The sequence below is a fragment of the Polistes dominula genome, unplaced genomic scaffold, assembly GCF_049000335.1.
Source record: "Polistes dominula isolate Pdom_NZ unplaced genomic scaffold, Pdom_raw_medaka contig_68, whole genome shotgun sequence".
NCBI classification, from domain to species: domain Eukaryota; kingdom Metazoa; phylum Arthropoda; class Insecta; order Hymenoptera; family Vespidae; genus Polistes; species Polistes dominula.
Window position 1 is genome coordinate 1,644,799 of NW_028301034.1, and position 15,895 is coordinate 1,660,693.

The following is a 15,895-nucleotide window of genomic DNA, read 5'->3' on the forward strand; positions in this document are numbered from 1 at the left end:
AAAATATAGTACATTACATTAAACATATTCAATAAATTATTATATCTTGGAAAAAAAATTGAAATGAATTTAAATGGTATTAAAAAATATTGCAAATATTTATTTATTCTATACTTTGATTAATGTATTTATTAATTCAATTTGAATCACTCAGAATGATAAAACCTTTTTGTTGACCTTATCTGCATTTTTGAATGCAGAAATATCCTCTTCTTCCATCGTTGTATCCAAATGCACTCTTTTGTGCAAGCTGCAGCAATCCATGGACGTCCACACAATTTAAACGATCGTGTCTCTAATTTAATGAAAAATATCTAAGAAAATACTCTAATTTATATACTTCAATAATGCAATGACTCGACTATTAATTTATTTTAATAAAAACAACTGCAATGACTCGACTTTTAATTTAATTTAATAAAAAAACTGCTATGTGTTTGTGTGTGGTGGGGTGTGTAAGACTCGAATTTTAATCTAATAAGAAAACTGCAATGACTCGACTTTGAATTAAATAAGAAAAAATGCAATGACTCTATTAATTAAATAAAAATAGCAAAATCTAGATTCTAGTATTTAAAAGACTCTAATTTTTCACGAACGCGAGTGTGGAACAGCGTAGCAGGGAGATGGAATGGTCCATCATCTCCATTCAGGAACAACTTATAACTAATACTACTACGAGCATAAGTGACAACGTGATAAAGGGTAAAAAAGGGATTTTGGTATGACCACGAATCATCGATCAAAGGATTATTAAAAAATCCTTTGAAAAATAACTCGTAGTCGAATAGTTGCCCTCTTGAGCCACAATTAGTGGGGGCCTCTTCGGCATTTTGCCTCTTCTTTGCTTCGTGCCCTGACCACTGCAATGGAGCATTCCCTACGTGCGACGCAAGAAAAAAATTACGTGTCAAAAAACGCCCTACCGTTTAAAACAATACATCGCAAAAATGGGCATATTTCAGTGGATTATATCGAAAGAATGAAATCGTCCCTGAGCTAAACCGACCTAATCCCGACCTGTTCTCACCATACGCGACAAGACTCAAACCCTCGTGTTTAATAAAACGCATTTTATTATACGAGACGCAATTGGATCTAAGCTGAAAGAAAATTGGGGAAGGAATCAACACAGGTATTAATAATTGTTATTTCCGCAGGTTTTTGCGCTGGTATTTTTTTATTTATTCTTATTCTTACTTAACCTAACGAGAGGTAAGAGCTTGCAACGTACAGTATCGATTTATTCTAAATAATATAACCACTGAAATATGACAAAGTTTGCAAATGCATCATCCCAAACGCCACTGACGAGTCCCAACACGCAATCTCAACTGCGTTCCTACCTAAGTGCGTCTCGATTTTTTTCTAACACAATTCTTACTTACTTATTTATGTGTAAAAAAAAAAATATAAAAAAAATAAATGTGTACAATAGTAAAAAAATATTTAATTAATCCCGTAAAGTAATCAGGCTAGCCTGTGGACGATCAATGGACTCAAAAGAATTCACCGATCGTGCGCAACTACACAGGCACATTTAATCGAATGCTCCAGCAGATATCTTTTTTTCTAAATGATGAACCTATTACAAACTAGGATTAACACGTTGCACATTAAAAGTGAATAATGTTTCGATAAAAAGAAAAAATTACAACAACTGTAATATTCTCATTTTATTCGAGGTATAGGTGTATGTTATTTCTAATATTAAGAAATATATTATATATAGTATAATAAAGATCGCGAAGTGCAAGTGTTAATATACTTAAAAAACTAAGTATCAAAACTAATTCAAAATCCTTTGCTAAGTTCAAAAGATATTGGGTGATCTATCTAATGTTCTCATTGGTTGCAAAGTATTTTTGAACTGTTTGATACAATTATCTTAACATAATGCATAGTATCAGCAAAAAAGAATAGAGAAAAAAGATATGGTGAAAGGTGTAAAACTTTGCTGATACTTAGCTGAAAACCCCGGAGGCAGGAATGTCCACCCTGAATGGAACCAAACCTTTTGCCGTACCCGGTCCTTACCTACTTAAAATTAAAGTATTCACATACACTCAGAAAAGTATGCTACCTGCCTACCTATCAACCTATATTTAAAAAGTGCAAACAGACACACCAACACATACACTCCACGGTTCTCACACACTCCACCAGGGTGCAAAAGCCTACACTAGAGAGCATGCCCCGGGGCACCTCCGACACCCTAGTTCAACCACGTTTTCTAAACTTATATTCTAAAAGGTTACGTACCAAATGCTGTAATCGACTGCCAAGGCTAATGATTATTGCAATAATGACTAAAGCAAAAATACTGGTACATACTAGTATATATTAGCATACTAGTATAATACAAGTATTGTTAAATTTCCACAAATAAATGTGGGAACTCTACTATTCAAAACGATTAGGAAAAATAAAATGAGAAAAATGGAATATAAGTATAAAAATAAAAGTACACATCACGCACGTGACTGTACAAGTATTTATCTGAATATTGAATGATGTATTAATTAAAAAGTACCACGAAACGATGTACAATGCACCACCTATAACGCACACACAGGTGCAATGTACACCGTGCAATCACTAACACAATGACAGTCGCCAAAGGAAAACTTAATAACTAAAACCCGTACAAACTTTTTTCTCACCAATACGTGTAACACCTAGGTAACACGCATCGATGAGAACGAAGAAAGCACAGGGGGGAGAAAAGGGGGAATTAGTATATTAGAAGCTGAAAAGCCTGATCTAAAAAAACATAATTAACACATATATAAATATATCAGAAAAGATTTTAATAAAAATTCATCTAAACGGGCTAAGGACTCTACAAGTCATTTGGTGAATAATGACTTAAACAAGCGAATGAAAAAAAAAAAGTTACCCCATATGAAACAATTAGAGTTTCGAGGTAAGGATGTATTAAAAGACTCTACGGTGATGATGGATATTTTTTGCAAACCTCGGACGATTCTTTCACTAAATGGCTGTTCTAATGAAAGAACTGGGCTTTGAGCCACCACTTAATTGCCAGAATCTATCCGTTCGCGAATTTGGTTTGTCTTCTTGCTCATTTATTAACAATATCGAAGTATCGATATATTGAAATAAATTACGATTGAAAAACTAATCACGTTTGAAAAATTAATTATGAAGCAGTGCATGTATAACAATTTATAAATACTTTCTTGGCACGAAATCAAGTAAATTAATGCTTGATTTCACCACTACTAACACGAGTAAATACGTAAAGAGAAAAAATAAGTAAAATAATTAATTGAAGTGTTAATTAAGTGAATTGAAACCGATGAAACAAGAAGACCCTGGCCTAATCTAAATAAATCACATATATATAAAAATCACATATATATATAAAAATCACATATATTGGGAATCACTCGTGAGCAAAACCATAGATTTTACTCACGGTCGCTTATGCTCGTTTCGGACAAAACACATCTACGAATACAACCAGGAACCCGTGCCGATATTGGATCTTTCATCCTCGGCATGATTGGGCACTGGAGGGACTTTAAATAAAAACTCACGGTTTAAGAAGTTCTGCGATGGCTCCAAAACACTCGTCCCCCTCGCTGTTGGTTGAATGATGTCGTGAAGTGGATTCAAATTGGATGAATTGTTGAATCGATGTATCGTTGAATCGTTGAATTGATGATTGATCTGTAATCAAAAATTCAATATAAAATTAATTATGTTTCATATCATTCTAAACAATCATGATTTAAAAAATAAATGAGAAGTAATAATTCAAATTACAAGATAATACTAACCGTTGATTTATCCAGACGAAGCCCCAGATTCGTTGATAAAGATGATCCAGAAAAAATGAAGATATTAATTCACACTTTCGACCATGACAATATTTTTATCGAAAACGCAAATCCTCTTCTACCGAATTGGCCGAAAGTGTGTTAATGATTCTAATCACGCGTACCGAACAAATTATTTTTCATTTAACAAGAATATTTAAACAAATTCTTGCATTGATTTTAAATGTGATCGAGTTTAGTAATTATTTTTAAAACAATCTATGCGATTGCATAGAAAAAATGTAACTTCGTTCGAAACAAACACTGACTCTAAGATTGCATTGCACGCAACCACAATTGAAGATCTGAAAATGAAAGTTTAGTTAAAGCAAGTCATAGCGTACTTCTGTTTATTTATTACGTTACTAATGAAAAATATATTATTCATTTTAAAATTCAATTATTTAAACTACATATTTCAAAAATTCTGGAATTGTACTATTATTTTAACGTTTTAATTATTAATAAAAAAAATAATTTAAATAATGTAACCACAACCTTTTAAACTATATGAAAAATAATATAAAATACAAACGAACAAATATCACATTGCATTCTATCTTTCAAAAAATATATTTAATCGCGATAGGGTTATTTTTACAGAAGTATGCTAATTACGTGAATACCTATAAGAAAGAATAGATATAGCATTAATGTAAAACTAAGCAAGGTACAATATTTATAAATAATCATTTAAACAATTAATTAGAATCGATTGAACGTGTCTTGAATTATTTATGGGAATTTAATACTACGATAAATGAAATGAATTTAAATGAATAAAATTTAAAGAACAATTGCAACGTGTAATTAAATAATTAATTCAATAAATCTTTTTATTCACATTACAATTTAATTAATAATGCAAAAAGTTAAAATTTTCTAATGCATCAAACGTCAGCCATTGGCCCGACAGTGCTTACGTTGTACCATATAAATTCTATGGACATCATAAGCAATATCGGTTACCGGATCTCACCACTGGGAGGTTGCTGCGTCGGAGATCCATATAAAAATTGATGAACTTATAAAATGAAAGAAAAAAAGAAAGAAATATATCTGCACGTATATTTGCAGTAGTTTATAACACCATTGATTAGTATGATTTCCATGGAACGATAAACGTCTTTCTGAAATCATAAAAAGAATTGCATATTAGTATATTAACACACACATACCAAGTATGTAATGTTAGTAAAAATATTCATTAAAAATCTTTAAAGTTGTATAAATAAAACAGTAATTGTATCAGAGCAAACTTAATAAAGAGTAACATAAAAAATAATCAAGTTTTTAAACCATTCTATGCAATGAAAATCTTTTTAAACTATTAAAATCAAAACGACAAGGTTAGAAATAAAATTATTAAATAATTTAACACGTCTTACTTTCGTTGATGTTGTCTCGTTGAAGGATAGAAGACAAATACAAGATACGTTACTACGTAACCTTCGTAGAGGAGATCTCGGGAGTGTCGAACGTTCGGCTATTATACCTATGTTATCGGCTGTTTACGTTTTGTCGTCGGAAATTCGACAAAGAAAATTCCTCGAGAAATTCCTGGAAATAAAAATACACATTTATAATAACTTATATGTCGAGTGTATTGTTTTCTTATTCTTCCTCTCTCTCTCACACTCCTTCTCTCTCACTCTTTCTGTAGTATTTCTATATGCTTATATACTTATATTAAACAAAAATAATGCTCACCTCGCCATATATGGAGAAGATAAAAAAAGTTGCCACAAGGTTAAAAGATTAGTGTATTCGTGTTATAACTCTTCCCATGTTAAAAAAGCTAAAAGAAAGTAAAATATGAAAACTCACATATAAAAATTATGCATGTAGTATGCATTTGATATATAACATTCGTTATATATCATTTAATATATAACAGGAAAGTGTACATTAAAATATTAATTGAAACAATTACCTGAAATTAACGGGATAACAAAATCCGCTGCAACAAGTATACAGATCACAGATTAAAAAATACGAAAGATTCGCCATATTGCAATGCATAAAGCAGGCGCGTAAGACTGGCGCGAAAATACTGCATGCGCGAAAATGATGCGCAGTATGTCTTCCTTCCACCTATATTAAAGAAAAATTTTGAATGATTAAAAATACGATATAGAAGCATAAAAATTGTCAAAATATACTCAAAAAATCAAAATTGATCCTTACATCCTTTATATATTATAATAGGAAGATGTAAACTTTACAAAATATCTTTTAATTACCTGATCTTAACGGGACGATGACACTCCGATGTTTTCTCCACGAATGACGCCATGAAACTGAAGAATTCGGACGAAAGTTTGGCTGTGATTGGCTAATTCGTTTTTTTGAACATGAAAAGGGTCATCACGGCTTCTTACACGGACAGAATCTGACCTTCCTCATGACCACGCTGGTCAAACTACATATGATAATTTATTTATTAAATAAATTAAAAATCATTTCTATTTCTCTAATAAATGTACACAATACTGATAAATATTCTAAAAATAATGAATAGAATAAAGACAATGTAGACATTAAGAGATCTTTGTCGTTTTGCACAAAAGAACAAAATCGTATAGAAGAGAATTGTTAATATAAAAATGTCTAATATGAAATGCAGCATATGAAAGAATAAATTCCAAAAATCTGTATCGATAAAGAATCTTTACAATTTAAATACTTTCAGAGATACATAAGATGTATATTGTTTTAAAAATATTTACAATAACGTTCATACACGATTCACACGAAGATCATTCTACATGATTTCTATAAGATGACATATTATCTTTAGTCTACATCCTCCTTATTCTATTCATTATTTTTAGAATAATTATAATTAACAAGTAACAATTTATTTTTTAATCAAAAAAGAAACATAAATTTATAACATATCCAAATTATTTTTTATTTAATGTACGTTAAAACATATGAAATGTTTAAACCAATGTATATGCATAGAAACAATCTGAAATGTAATTAGAGAATATTAGAATGATAAAATAATTGTTAAATAATTAATATAAGTGCATATTGTTATCTAATAACTTATTACATATGATCTATGTACTTTTCTCTTCCAGATTTACCTTTTGATTGAGACATTATCCTCTATGAAAATTCTTTTTTTCAATATTGTCTGAATGATAGTAAAATATACTTACTTTTAATCTTCTTTGATGATTGCAGGAGGGTATCCCCTACCCTTAGGATGACGATGTATAAAATAAAATTAAATAAAAAATCTGAAACATACTAGAGACTATATTATAATATTTCCTGTAAATCATTTCTGAAGGCAGGGTACACATTAAAACCGTTAAATATTTTGTCAAAAATATTCAATGGTAAATATCAAAAAATAATTTAATAATCTATGAGAGTTGACATAATTAAAAGTTAAAGTTATTAAATATTTGTGAAATTGATCAAAGTATGCAACTATTTGCTTGCAATATTACATATCAAGTATGCAATGTTAGTATAAATATTAATTAAAAATCTTTAAAGTTGTCTAAATAAAACAATAATTGTATCAGAGCAAACTCAATAAAGAGTAACATAAAAAATAAACCAGTTCTTATACTATTCTATGCAATGAAAAGCTTTCTAAAGTATTAAAATCAAAATGATAATGTTAGAAATAAAATTATTAAATAATTTAATACGCTTTATTTTCGTAGATGTTGTCTCGTTGAAGGATAGAAGACGAATATAAGGTACGTTATTATGTAACCTTGTTAGAGGAGATGTCAGGAGTGTCGAATGCTCGGCTATTATACCTATGTTATCGGCTGTTTACGTTTTGTCGTCGGAAATTCGACGAAGAAAATTCCTCGAGAAATTCCTGGAAATAAAAATACACATTTATAATAACTTATATGTCGAGTGTATTGTTTTCTTATTCTTCCTCTCTCTCTCACTCCTTCTCTCTCACTCTTTCTGTAGTATTTCTATATGCTTATATACTTATATTAAACAAAAATAATGCTCACCTCGCCATATATGGAGAAGATAAAAAAAGTTGCCACAAGGTTAAAAGATTAGTGTATTCGTGTTATAACTCTTCCCATGTTAAAAAAGCTAAAAGAAAGTAAAATATGAAAACTCACATATAAAAATTATGCATGTAGTATGCATTTGATATATAACATTCGTTATATATCATTTAATATATAACAGGAAAGTGTACATTAAAATATTAATTGAAACAATTACCTGAAATTAACGGGATAACAAAATCCGCTGCAACAAGTATACAGATCACAGATTAAAAAATACGAAAGATTCGCCATATTGCAATGCATAAAGCAGGCGCGTAAGACTGGCGCGAAAATACTGCATGCGCGAAAATGATGCGCAGTATGTCTTCCTTCCACCTATATTAAAGAAAAATTTTGAATGATTAAAAATACGATATAGAAGCATAAAAATTGTCAAAATATACTCAAAAAATCAAAATTGATCCTTACATCCTTTATATATTATAATAGGAAGATGTAAACTTTACAAAATATCTTTTAATTACCTGATCTTAACGGGACGATGACACTCCGATGTTTTCTCCACGAATGACGCCATGAAACTGAAGAATTCGGACAAAAGCTTGGCTGTGATTGGCTAATTCATTTTTTTGAACAAGAAAAGGGTCATCACGGCTTCTTACACGGACAGAATCTGACCTTCCTCATGACCACGCTGGTCAAACTACATATGATAATTTATTTATTAAATAAATTAAAAATCATTTCTATTTTTCTAATAAATGTACACAATACTTATAAATATTCTAAAAATGATGAATAGAATAAAGACAATGTAGACATTAAGAGATCTTTGTCGTTTTGCACAAAAAAACAAAATCGTATAGAAGAGAATTGTCGATAGAAAAATGTCCAATATGAAATGTAGCATATGAAAGAATAAATTCCCAAAATCTGTATTGATAAAGAATCCTCACAATTGAAATATATTTAGAGATGCATAATTGTTTTAAAAATATTCACAATAACGTTTATACACGATTTAAACACGAAGATTATTCCACATGATTTTCTATGCTATAAGATACTACATTCTCTTTATTCTATTCATTATTTTTAGAATAATTATGAATAACGTGTACATTTTATTTGTAATCGAAAAAAGAAACACAAATTTATAACATATCAAAATTGTTTTCTATTTAATATATGTTAAATTGTGAGATAGTAGAAACCTGCTTTAAAAAATAAAATATGCATTATAACAAAAATAATTTTATCCTGAAATTAAATAAAATAAATATTACAATAAAAGATTTCTTGTTTTATCGGTGTAATGCCTGTAACATTATAAAAGTTATTAAAAAACATTATAAGGTAATTAGTTTCTGGAGATGAAATGGATAGAAGGAGCCAAGGAAAGGAATAAAAATATGTTCATTGGAAAATTACAGAAACTAATTACAATTATAATGTTTATGGTAAGCGGTCTTTGGCTGGATTTTACTTGCAATAGAATGTAAAACATATCAAAATATGTTAAACATTACATGGAAAGTAAAATACCATTGCCCAGGTCTAACCACGAGGAGGTAACCGCTTCTGAAGACCCAAGAGGGATGTGCATCCTAAAGATGCTCACATCCGAATATAATTCAAAGGAATGAATCTAACTCTTAGGCCCCACCATAAGAGTACCATCCGAAAAATCGTTAAAATTATTATCGAAAATACCAGAGAAAAATTTCAATACTAAAAAATACAGAATGAGATAAACAAGGAGTGTAATCTGAAAAGAAATTCAATAAAATCTTTGATGGTACTTAAAGCTAACACACCCTAGAATAACTTCAACTTATAGAAATACAATCTATATACATTTATATACATAATTTTAAATCTCCATAAAATAAAGTATAATAATTAAAAAGAGTATACAAATTATGAGTTGTTCCATGGAACCTATAAATAAAGAAAATACATGAAAAATAATGATGTTCGCACATGTGCGATGCTACAAAGAGAATTATATAAAGATACAAATTTTCATTTTATTTATACAAATAATTATTTTATACTATCCTATATTACAAAGTCCACTTCTGGTGCCTTTATGGTCCTCCTCTGGTCCACCTGTGGTCGTTTCCTTACCATAGTCCAATCTGCAACAGAAAACAAAGGGATAAAAAAGAGTTAAACAATAAAAGGGATAGGAAAAAAGGGGGGATGGGTGTAACTTTTAAAGCGGAACTTTTCACGATTTTTTTTTTAAGTGGTTTCCCCCCGATTGGACTAGTCCACTGACTCTAAATTTAGGAGAAACCTACACTAAATGTTCAGTCCAACACCGTATACTATTGCGAACTTACAGAAATGAATCCTTGGGTCCGTCTAACAATTAGCGGAAGATGCCTTCCCTTACAATGAAGCTTCAGTTTCCCATGCTAAATGCATATCTATCAATGCATATCAAAAAGCCAAAAAAGAAAAAAAGAAAAAAAAAAGGACGGTAGTTCAAGTTTAAAAGTTAAATGAACATGATTCTATCCTTGGGAGTAAGAAGATAGAATCATGGCTCGCGTGGGCAGGGTCGCATCCCTGAAGTAAATTCTTTATTTGTAAATGGTACCACCCTTTACGAACAAAAAATTTACCCGCTACCCATTGAACCGCTTCTGAAACAGAAATTTTTAATGAATATTATAAGATTTTATTTGCAATGTAAGTAATTGGAGTATATTATATTACCTTCCGATCTAGGAACGCAATCAAGTTGAAGACAGTTATCTGATAAATTGAAAAAATAAATTCATATTAAAATTATTTTCTATTCAAAGTATGTTAATAGGTATGTAACGTTTAAATTAATGTATATGCGTTGAAACAATCTGAAAAATAATTAAAGTATATTAAAATAATGAAATAATTGTTAAACAATGGATAGAAGTATCGATTATTATTTAAAAGTACGGAATATATTTTCGGAGTATCTTCCTCTTCGAAATTCACTTGCAGACTGACCCATTGTTCTCTAAAACAAAACTTTGATTAGAAAGTTGTTTATGATTTTTCTTATGTTGATTATTTCTGCAACGGTAATAATAATTCTAATAATGAAAACTCAAGATTATAACGTTCGGATTTAAACATTATTTTTATTCTAATGTGATTAATTTATTGTTCATGCGCAGTGATGACTTCGAGTGTTAAATTATGCTGTAATATAAGTAAAGTGTATTAAAATATTTGAAAAATTGTTAATTAATCGATAGAATTGTCAAATATTGTTTAAAAGTACGGAATATATATTCGAAGTACCTTTCTCTTCGAAATTCACTAGCAGACTGACCCATTGTTTTCTAAAACAGAACATTAATTAGAAAGTTGTTTATATGACTTTGTTTTATGTCGAGCACGTGTGCAACTGTAGTAATAATCCTAATAAAGAAAATTTATAATATTATAACGTTTAAATTTTATTATTTTATTCATTGAAATAGAATTAATTTATCACACCTGCGCAGTGATGAATCTTCGTCGTTTTAATTGTCCTGTAATATAAGTAGAGTGTATTAGAGTATTAATATAATTGTTAATTAATTGATAGAAGTATCGATTATTGTTTAAAAGTACGAGATAAATTATTGGAGTACCTTCCTCTTCGAAATTTACTTATAAACTGACCCAATGTTCTCTAAAACAAAACTTTGATTAGAAAGTTGTTTATGATTTTTCTTATGTTGATTATTTCTGCAACGGTAATTAAAATTCTAATAAAGAAAATTCAATATTATAACGTACAGATTTTATTATTTTATCTATTCTAACGTAATTATTTTATTGTTCCTGCGCAGTGATGACTTCGAGTGTTTAATTGTCCTGTAATATAAGTACAGTTTATAAGAATATTATATTAATTGTTAATTAATCGATAGAAGTATTAATTATTGTTTAAAAGTACGAGATATATTATTGGAGTACCTTCCTCTTCGAAATTCACTTGCAGACTGACCCATTGTTCTCTAAAACAAAACTTTGATTAGAAAGTTGTTTATGATTTTTCTTATGTTGATTATTTCTGCAACGGTAATAATAATTCTAATAATGAAAACTCAAGATTATAACGTTCGGATTTAAACATTATTTTTATTCTAATATGATTAATTTATTGTTCATGCGCAGTGATGACTTCGAGTGTTAAATTATGCTGTAATATAAGTAAAGTGTATTAAAATATTTGAATAATTGTTAATTAATCGATAGAAGTGTCAAATATTGTTTAAAAGTACGGAATATATATTCGAAGTACCTTTCCCTTCGAAATTCACTTGCAGACTGACCCATTGTTTTCTAAAACAAAACATTAATTAGAAAATTGTTTATATGACTTTGTTTTATGTCGAGCACGTGTGCAACTGTAGTAATAATCCTAATAAAGAAAATTTATAATATTATAACGTTTAAATTTTATTATTTTATTCATTGTAATAGAATTAATTTATCACACCTGCGCAGTGATGACTCTTCGTCGTTTTAATTGTCCTGTAATATAAGTAGAGTGTATTAGAGTATTAATATAATTGTTAATTAATTGATAGAAGTATCGATTATTGTTTAAAAGTACGAGATAAATTATTGGAGTACCTTCCTCTTCGAAATTCACTTATAAACTGACCCAATGTTCTCTAAAACAAAACTTTGATTAGAAAGTTGTTTATGATTTTTCTTATGTTGATTATTTCTGCAACGGTAATTAAAATTCTAATAAAGAAAATTCAATATTATAACATACAGATTTTATTATTTTATTTATTCTAATGTAATTATTTTATTGTTCATGAGCAGTGATGACTTCGAGTGTTTAATTATGCTGTAATATAAGTAGAGTGTATTAGAGTATTATTATAATTGTTAATTAATTGATAGAAGTATCGATTATTGTTTAAAAGTACGAGATAAATTATTGGAGTACCTTCCTCTTCGAAATTCACTTATAAACTGACCTAATGTTCTCTAAAACAAAACTTTGATTAGAAAGTTGTTTATGATTTTTCTTATGTTGATTATTTCTGCAACGGTAATTAAAATTCTAATAAAGAAAATTAAATATTATAACGTACAGATTTTATTATTTTATCTATTCTAACGTAATTATTTTATTGTTCCTGCGCAGTGATGACTTCGAGTGTTTAATTGTCCTGTAATATAAGTACAGTGTATAAGAATATTATATTAATTGTTAATTAATCGATAGAAGTATTAATTATTGTTTAAAAGTACGAGATATATTATTGGAGTACCTTCCTCTTCGAAATTCACTTGCAGACTGACCCATTGTTCTCTAAAACAAAACTTTGATTAGAAAGTTGTTTATGATTTTTCTTATGTTGATTATTTCTGCAACGGTAATAATAATTCTAATAATGAAAACTCAAGATTATAACGTTCGGATTTAAACATTATTTTTATTCTAATGTGATTAATTTATTGTTCATGCGCAGTGATGACTTCGAGTGTTGAATTATGCTGTAATATAAGTAAAGTGTATTAAAATATTTGAATAATTGTTAATTAATCGATAGAAGTGTCAAATATTGTTTAAAAGTACGGAATATATATTCGAAGTACCTTTCCCTTCGAAATTCACTTGCAGACTGACCCATTGTTTTCTAAAACAAAACATTAATTAGAAAATTGTTTATATGACTTTGTTTTATGTCGAGCACGTGTGCAACTGTAGTAATAATCCTAATAAAGAAAATTTATAATATTATAACGTTTAAATTTTATTATTTTATTCATTGTAATAGAATTAATTTATCACACCTGCGCAGTGATGACTCTTCGTCGTTTTAATTGTCCTGTAATATAAGTAGAGTGTATTAGAGTATTAATATAATTGTTAATTAATTGATAGAAGTATCGATTATTGTTTAAAAGTACGAGATAAATTATTGGAGTACCTTCCTCTTCGAAATTCACTTATAAACTGACCCAATGTTCTCTAAAACAAAACTTTGATTAGAAAGTTGTTTATAATTTTTCTTATGTTGATTATTTCTGCAACGGTAATTAAAATTCTAATAAAGAAAATTCAATATTATAACGTACAGATTTTATTATTTTATTTATTCTAATGTAATTATTTTATTGTTCATGAGCAGTGATGACTTCGAGTGTTTAATTATGCTGTAATATAAGTAGAGTGTATTAGAGTATTATTATAATTGTTAATTAATTGATAGAAGTATCGATTATTGTTTAAAAGTACGAGATAAATTATTGGAGTACCTTCCTCTTCGAAATTCACTTATAAACTGACCCAATGTTCTCTAAAACAAAACTTTGATTAGAAAGTTGTTTATGATTTTTCTTATGTTGATTATTTCTGCAACGGTAATTAAAATTCTAATAAAGAAAATTCAATATTATAACGTACAGATTTTATTATTTTATCTATTCTAACGTAATTATTTTATTGTTCCTGCGCAGTGATGACTTCGAGTGTTTAATTGTCCTGTAATATAAGTACAGTGTATAAGAATATTATATTAATTGTTAATTAATCGATAGAAGTATTAATTATTGTTTAAAAGTACGAGATATATTATTGGAGTACCTTCCTCTTCGAAATTCACTTGCAGACTGACCCATTGTTCTCTAAAACAAAACTTTGATTAGAAAGTTGTTTATGATTTTTCTTATGTTGATTATTTCTGCAACGGTAATAATAATTCTAATAATGAAAACTCAAGATTATAACGTTCGGATTTAAACATTATTTTTATTCTAATGTGATTAATTTATTGTTCATGCGCAGTGATGACTTCGAGTGTTAAATTATGCTGTAATATAAGTAAAGTGTATTAAAATATTTGAATAATTGTTAATTAATCGATAGAAGTGTCAAATATTGTTTAAAAGTACGGAATATATATTCGAAGTACCTTTCCCTTCGAAATTCACTTGCAGACTGACCCATTGTTTTCTAAAACAAAACATTAATTAGAAAGTTGTTTATATGACTTTGTTTTATGTCGAGCACGTGTGCAACTGTAGTAATAATCCTAATAAAGAAAATTTATAATATTATAACGTTTAAATTTTATTATTTTATTCATTGTAATAGAATTAATTTATCACACCTGCGCAGTGATGACTCTTCGTCGTTTTAATTGTCCTGTAATATAAGTAGAGTGTATTAGAGTATTAATATAATTGTTAATTAATTGATAGAAGTATCGATTATTGTTTAAAAGTACGAGATAAATTATTGGAGTACCTTCCTCTTCGAAATTCACTTATAAACTGACCCAATGTTCTCTAAAACAAAACTTTGATTAGAAAGTTGTTTATAATTTTTCTTATGTTGATTATTTCTGCAACGGTAATTAAAATTCTAATAAAGAAAATTCAATATTATAACGTACAGATTTTATTATTTTATTTATTCTAATGTAATTATTTTATTGTTCATGAGCAGTGATGACTTCGAGTGTTTAATTATGCTGTAATATAAGTAGAGTGTATTAGAGTATTATTATAATTGTTAATTAATTGATAGAAGTATCGATTATTGTTTAAAAGTACGAGATAAATTATTGGAGTACCTTCCTCTTCGAAATTCACTTATAAACTGACCCAATGTTCTCTAAAACAAAACTTTGATTAGAAAGTTGTTTATGATTTTTCTTATGTTGATTATTTCTGCAACGGTAATAATAATTCTAATAATGAAAACTCAAGATTATAACGTTCGGATTTAAACATTATTTTTATTCTAATGTGATTAATTTATTGTTCATGCGCAGTGATGACTTCGAGTGTTAAATTATGCTGTAATATAAGTAAAGTGTATTAAAATATTTGAATAATTGTTAATTAATCGATAGAAGTGTCAAATATTGTTTAAAAGTACGGAATATATATTCGAAGTACCTTTCCCTTCGAAATTCACTTGCAGACTGACCCATTGTTTTCTAAAACAAAACATTAATTAGAAAATTGTTTATATGACTTTGTTTTATGTCGAGCACGTGTGCAACTGTAGTAATAATCCTA

The 15,895-nt window shown here is 28.5% G+C and overlaps 2 long non-coding RNA genes across 2 annotated transcripts; both read right to left on the reverse strand.

The window, feature by feature from the left end:
• Nucleotides 1-5,320: 5,320 nt before the first annotated feature.
• LOC149031867 (uncharacterized) lies at nt 5,321-6,219 on the reverse strand. The gene is made up of 4 exons (XR_016177292.1): nt 6,089-6,219; nt 5,779-5,939; nt 5,556-5,643; nt 5,321-5,405 (listed from the first exon to the last, which is right to left on the reverse strand). It is a non-coding gene; the product is annotated as an uncharacterized LOC149031867 (long non-coding RNA).
• A 677-nt stretch (nt 6,220-6,896) lies between these two features.
• On the reverse strand, nt 6,897-8,447 carry LOC149031868 (uncharacterized). Its single transcript, XR_016177270.1, has 4 exons — nt 8,380-8,447; nt 8,070-8,230; nt 7,847-7,934; nt 6,897-7,698 (listed from the first exon to the last, which is right to left on the reverse strand). It is a non-coding gene; the product is annotated as an uncharacterized LOC149031868 (long non-coding RNA).
• Nucleotides 8,448-15,895: the final 7,448 nt, after the last annotated feature.